General features: G+C 41.4%; 1 pseudogene; it reads right to left on the bottom strand.

Annotated features, from left to right (window-relative positions):
* Positions 1 to 5,650: 5,650 nt before the first annotated feature.
* LOC119242933 (mitochondrial carrier homolog 2-like) lies at positions 5,651 to 6,155 on the bottom strand (annotated as a pseudogene).
* Between the last annotated feature and the right edge of the window lie 370 nt (positions 6,156 to 6,525).

The raw sequence follows: 6,525 nt of genomic DNA, 5'->3' as shown, positions 1-6,525 counted from the left end.
CAGCCTGAATGAACTCAAAATGGGGCAAACTCAGAGAAAAAGGGATAACCTGGTTGGTGGGTCCTCTACCATACACTTAAGCATGCAGGGCACACAGAGAGAAACAACAATAAAATTATTTATGCAGATAGTGAGAAAAGGGAAAACAGAGAAAAAGAAAATAAAGTTTCTTGGCTGGCACAAGGCCACATGCCATCTGCACTCCCTCAGATAGCTTCTGTTGAGCAGAAATGACATTGAAGTAGCAGCTACACATGGCAAGACAATGGCTATCCATTGTGTAGAGTGAGCAGGATCTGCTCGTAGTGAGTTGGCATCTGGCCTGCTCAGCAGAGGAAGTACTGCTGCAAGCAGGAGCCAGCTGCGTGAAACGTGACTATCCACTGAGGCCTGAGGGTTATCAGGAGTCAGAGTCTTGATACAGAGGACATCTTCCATTGCATATGTAAGATGGCAGTCGCCTGTTGCTCTACCCTTTTAAAGTCCTTAGGGCTGCTGTGTTCCACCTCTGTTTTCCAGCAGACCCCACTCAAGACATCAGGGAATGGAGCCTGCAGCATCACCCACTGACCGTTTTATGCCTGCAAGTTTTAAAGAAGTGTTTAGTAAAATATCATAAGGACTAGAGTATTTTTCTGACAGTTTAGTTAGGGATCTCTACTATGCCAGGTTTTGAATAAGACACAATCATCAGGTCTGAAAGAAGGTAATGGTTCATCTAGAGGCATAAAAATCCTAGGGAGAGCAAAATTTTAAGTTACAGTGAAAATTTCCTTGATATGCTGTACAAACTATTTGATCCTACTTTCTAATTCTATGTCTGGTGTTCAAAATTGAAGCCTGTATTGGTCTTCCAAAGATAATTTTAAAAGGGTTTTAAATATAGTCCACTTCTGGGAACCACTCTTATTTGTAGGAGAATGATGGAAAATACCTGATCCCAACACATATGGATTTATCTGCATGGTTTCATCAAGGTCTTCTTTTTGGTGTGATTCATTTTCTCAGCTTGCCCTGTAGATTGCCATCTTCAGGGAGTATACAGCTTCCAAGCAATCCGTATGACATTACTTACTTCCTATGTGACTTCTGAAGCAAAAGCAGACTCATTTTCATTCTGAGTAGAGTTTGGCAATCCAAAGGAGGAATTATTTCCTTCAGCAATTGTTTGGTAACTTCCAAAGCCTTTTATGTCCTGGTGGGTAATGCTTTTATCCATCCCACAAAGGCCAAATGATATTCATAATTGCCAGTGGTTCTGGGCATTTGGCTAAAATCCACTTTCCAGTCTTCAAAAAGGCATATTCACCAATACTGAGCTCCAGTATCTTTAGGGTGTCAGTCATTTTGACGCTGTTTGTGCACAAATGCTAATCTTCGGTGATCTGCTGAACCACTCTGTGCAAACAGGAGCCCTTAAATATGGCATACAGACTCTAGCAAGGTCTCTCTCCCATCATGTTTCAATAGTAGGTAGGCTAGAGCCTCTGGGATGAGTATCATTTCATGTGAGGTCATTCTCCAAGTGGGGGGTCAAAGTCAGTAAATCCCCATTCACAGACCCTTTACTTATCTTGGTCAATGTGTCTGAAGACAAGCTTAGATAATCCCATTAGAGAGATAAGTGTCTTTCGGGAAGCAGAATGAGCAGTGCCCTGAGCTGCACCATCAACTGTTCTGTTGCCTTTTGCAATTTCACAAACATTCCTTTGGTGGCCAGAAATGCATGACTGATAGCAAAGCTACTGCCTTCAGTAAGGCCAAGATCTCCAGTGGGTGCTTAATGCCTTTGTTGTTGGCTATTAAAAGCCCCCTTTCTTTCCACATAGCATTATGTATGTGTGAAACCATGAAGAAATACTTTAAACTTGTTATAAATTTATCCTCTTATTTTGAGGAAGTTTCAGCCCTTGGGTCAGGGCTATCAGTTCAGCTTTCTGTGCTGATGTCCCTGCTGGATGACCTTATTGTGTCCTGAAGTGTAGTCACTGCATATCCTGTAAGTTGGTGGCCCTCTTCATAAAACTGCTCCCTTCTGTAAACAGCTTTCAGTCTATATCTGGCAGAGGCTGGAAAGCCAAATCTGGTTGGCTAGAATTCACTGATTCAATAGTTTCTACATGGTTATGGGTTCAGATTCTATCATCAAGGTACTATGCATTGATTGGGAGCAAGGCAGCTAGATTTAAAGAACTAGTGACATACAACCAACTACATATTAAGATTATCTAATAGAACTGTTTGATATTTCCCCCTGCACCCAAAGCTCAAAGTCCACACTTCTGTTCTAATAGTGTCAAAACCTAGTATGGCACATGCACAGTGAAGGGATGATCTAAGGTAAAATTTTTCTGCTTCATATAGAAAGTCACAAGTGGCATCTACAACCCACAAACACAAAGGCCATTTCTTAGTGGTGCAGTCCAGTTGCTTGGATGGGCTACCTTTCTGGCGCTAATAATTGGATTAGCAATTCCAGGCTGATTCCTTGTCTCTCAAACACAGAGTCAGAAAGACTTCCTGTGGTCTAGCAGCCCTAAGGTTAGTGCTGAGATCAGCCACTCTTATGCTGGAAAATGCAAGGAAGAGACCTTAGGGCTGGACAACCATGGGTGTCTGGCTCCTTGTTGGGTGCCAAGCTGAAACAGGGCAAATCCAGGGAAAAGGTGATGAACTAGTTAGGGGGTCCACACCCTGCACTTTGCAGAGAGAGAAACAACGAAAGAATTTATTTGCAAAAGGAGTAAGGAAAGGGAGAATAGAAAGAGAAAGAAAATTTATTAGCCAGCACAAGAACAGATAGTATCTGTCCTACCCCTGATAGCATACATTGATCAGGAACCAAGATGCAAGCTGAAGCCACATATGTCAAGATAGTGGCTGGCCCACTCTGCTGAGCAAGCATAAAAACAAACCAAGTAGGAGCTGGCAGCATGGAACACAGCTGCCATCAAGTCCTGAAAGCAAACAGGAGCCAGAACGGCACACATGGAGGACAAAGGAAGAAAATGAGCAGCTGTCTCTTCCCTTTTAAAATCATCATGGTCAGTACACTTCACTCCTATTTCCCAGTAGCCTCTTGCTCAAGACATTAGGGGAGGGAGTGTGACATGAGTCACTAACTCACAAGTCTTTTCCTCCAACAAACAAAATCATGCAACATGCAAAGATGTTACAGAAGAATACATAAGAGCTGACACCTAGATCAATTTCAGGAAATGTCTTCCATCTGTGGTAGGATTCCAAGTACAATGGATTTCTGGCACTCCTAGGAATAAATCCTTACCCTCAAGCTCCCATCTGCATAAACCACCATAATGGTCTAGAAAAGTAATAACAAGTATTTGTATTTTCAGTAGCTTCACCTACTTATTAATCTGCAGAGGCAAGAATTTTGCCTTTCCTAATCTAAGACCATTCTACTCTCTATTCTGTGAAAGGCCTGTTCTTTGGTGCAGTGTTTTGATTAAAAGAAACTACAAGACTTTTTTCCTCAAATGGATGAATGACACATCATGTGGTTCACTGGCTATTTTTTTTCCTCAGCATTTCATAGCCTCCATGAAGCAGTAAAACTGCCTTGGAATTCAAAAGAAACAGGCTTATATACGCCCACTGCTCCCCTCAGCAGTGTATTTCTTCAGTCTGCCTGTTCTGTTCCCTGCTCTGTCTCCGGTGAATCCTCTCACCCTCCCACGCATCTGGCCTGTACCCTGATTCTTGAATAAAAATAAATAAATCTTTAAAAAAAAAAGAAAGAAAGAAACAGGTTTGTATACATCACTGAAATTTATTACCATATCATTTTAATTTACTTATTTTGAGTCTCGTGTTATTTCCAAAGTAAGGATACCACTCTACCAAAGATTATGAGATAAAATCTTACACAATAAGCTTGGCAGTCACTGCCCCTCCTAGACCCCCTCCCCCCATGTTTGGTCTCTCTTCCTGTTCCCTTACCTGCAATGGAATCTTTTTTTTTTTTTTATTCTAAGATTCATTTATCTGTGCATACAAGAACTAGGGTAGAGGCCAGAGGTGTGGGGCGGGAGGGCAGGTGAGAAGATTCACCAGAGACAGAATGGGGAACAGAACTGGCACACTGCCAGAAATACACTGCTGAGAGGAGCAGCGGGTGAGTCAGGAGAGGTCTGCTGCACCATGTGGGTATCTCCCTGGCCAGGGATCGAACTCGTGCTGCAGTGGCTTTGGATAGCTTCATAGGTTATGTTACAACCCGTTGTGCCATCAGGAAAGTCCCAGCCATGGCATCCTAAACTGAACAACTTCATTGCCAATTAGTGGGCTGTTTTACAGAGCTAAATAAAATTTTTTAAAATAAATTTTCAAATCAGGAGAAGGAATGTCACAACTGTGTAAAGCTTAAACTTAGTGTTGGATATAGTTTCCGTTTTATCAATTTAGTCTATACTACAACAATGAGCCTTGGGTTAGGGGGAGTTTGAAGGCAAAGACTTTCTCCAGCTGGGAGGACAATGAGGGACTTCATATGGATACGGCACTAGACCTAAGTCTTACCATGAATGAAAAGTTTAAACGGAGAGAAGGAAAGGAGGGCATTTCTAGAATAGGAAATTATAGCAAAGTCAAGGTGTGCTTAGGAAACAGTAAGCTTGGGGTACAGAGCTTTTGCTTAAAATTTCTTTTTATCCTAAGACTGCCTTTATGCCCTGATATTTTTATGACCATCCCCGAAGTTCTAGGAGCCCCAGATTCTTTTCCTTAATCAGGGCTTTAAATAACTTTCACACTCCCTGGAGGGACTATTTCTTGGCAACTTAATTCAGCACCACCAAGATAAATAATTTGACCAGCTGCAGTTTACTAAAAAGTCTTTATCTAAGTCTGTATTATTTACACATACAATGAGTCAGTTTGTCTCTTGCACATGTATCTTTAAGAGCACCTATCTGCATTTGTAGCCCCTCAATAAAGTTCTGACTTTCGATTTTTTTAATAGTTTATAAATTTTAGGAGGACAATTAGTATAGGACTCTTAATGGACCTATAATTTGGATGCAGTAAGACTGACTGATTGGACTAGTATATTGAATAATACCAGGTCTGGGTGAAGTTTTCAGCAGCCCAGTTTGCATAGACAAAACTGAAACCTTGGCGCCCTCTGATGGCAGACTGGTCCTCAGATACATAAGCTTCTCAACTAGGAATAGGCAGGCAGGTATGAGCACAGATGCCACAGATTAACAAACATGGTACAAATTCCCAGATCATCTTTACCTGGAAATTTTTTTTTTTTTGGGAAAAAGTCAGTAACGCAAAATATTTTTATATTAAAATGTAGATAACATTAAGTAGAACATAAATTTCACCTAACTTTTTGAGACAAAGAGATATCAAAATATTTCAAGTTAGGCTGTTCATGAGCTTCAGGTTATATCCCTGGGGGAGAAAAATATTCCACTTCAGAGTAACCAAAGGGGAAACAGTGGCAAATTATGTTATGTAGGGAAAAAGAACCAAAAAGGCAGGCACCAAATACCTCCCATTTTTCCAAGCTTATATGATTATTTTAAAAATGTGCCACACTGTATATAAATCAACATTATGTCCCATAATTCTGCATTATCTGTGACTATAGAAGTGTCACTCACTGTCCCTACCCCACATCTTCAAATTAACATTCTCAAGTCACAACAAAAAGTCTTCCCAAGAGGAATCTTCTGGAAAAACAATCTATTTCCTCTGCCCATACTCCCTCTTTATGTAGTACACACCTGCAGTCTAAGAAGTATATATTTGAGGAGTCAGGACGGCCTCCACCAGCCATAAGAATAGAGACAAGCACAAAGGGAGAGCTCACCATACTGGCAAAAGGTCCTGTAAGAGCTTGGGAATAACTCATTTCAATCATGGTGGAAAACCCACTATTCTGTGCATAGGTACTGGCATGTCAAGACAGCGAGTTACAGAGCAGCAAAGACAAGATGTCACCTAGGAGGCAAGGAATAAGACCAGCAAAATATCCAACATGCCCTCTTCCAACAGATGATTGCTATGGAGTCACAAAGTACACTATACTTGGATTCTCTACCAGTGAATTATCCCAGAGATCTCAGAGTGATCCCATGAAGGGGTGTGTGATCTGGGTAACAGATGACAAAAAAAGCTATCATCTCTCAAGTATACTCCTTGACAACTTGGCCAAGAAAAAAATGAGACTTCTCTCTGTATAGTTCCAGGTCCTAACTTCTTAACCATGTCATAATCCTAGTAATACTGTCAAACTTTATCATGACCACAGTTCGCAGGAATCCTGAGCAGTCCTGGAGTAAAGCCTGTAAGCCACCCATGCAATCGATGCTTCACAATCTGCTGAACATTCAGGAAAATACCAGGAAGCTGGCATACTTGTCATCCCCAAATGTCTTGGCCTATTGTTGGAGGAAGAGGATCACACTTTGACGAGCACCTTCATGTACATGAGTAGCTGGAACAGTGTACCCATGAGGATCTAACTAGCGTGTCCGCTATGATGACACCTGC

This window comes from Talpa occidentalis, unplaced genomic scaffold (genome assembly GCF_014898055.3).
Source record: "Talpa occidentalis isolate TD23 unplaced genomic scaffold, MPIMG_talOcc4v2.1 talOcc4.13, whole genome shotgun sequence".
Taxonomy (NCBI): Eukaryota; Metazoa; Chordata; class Mammalia; order Eulipotyphla; family Talpidae; genus Talpa; species Talpa occidentalis.
The sequence above is the reverse complement of the archived record's forward strand: the minus strand, read 5'-3'. Positions and strand labels throughout refer to the sequence as shown.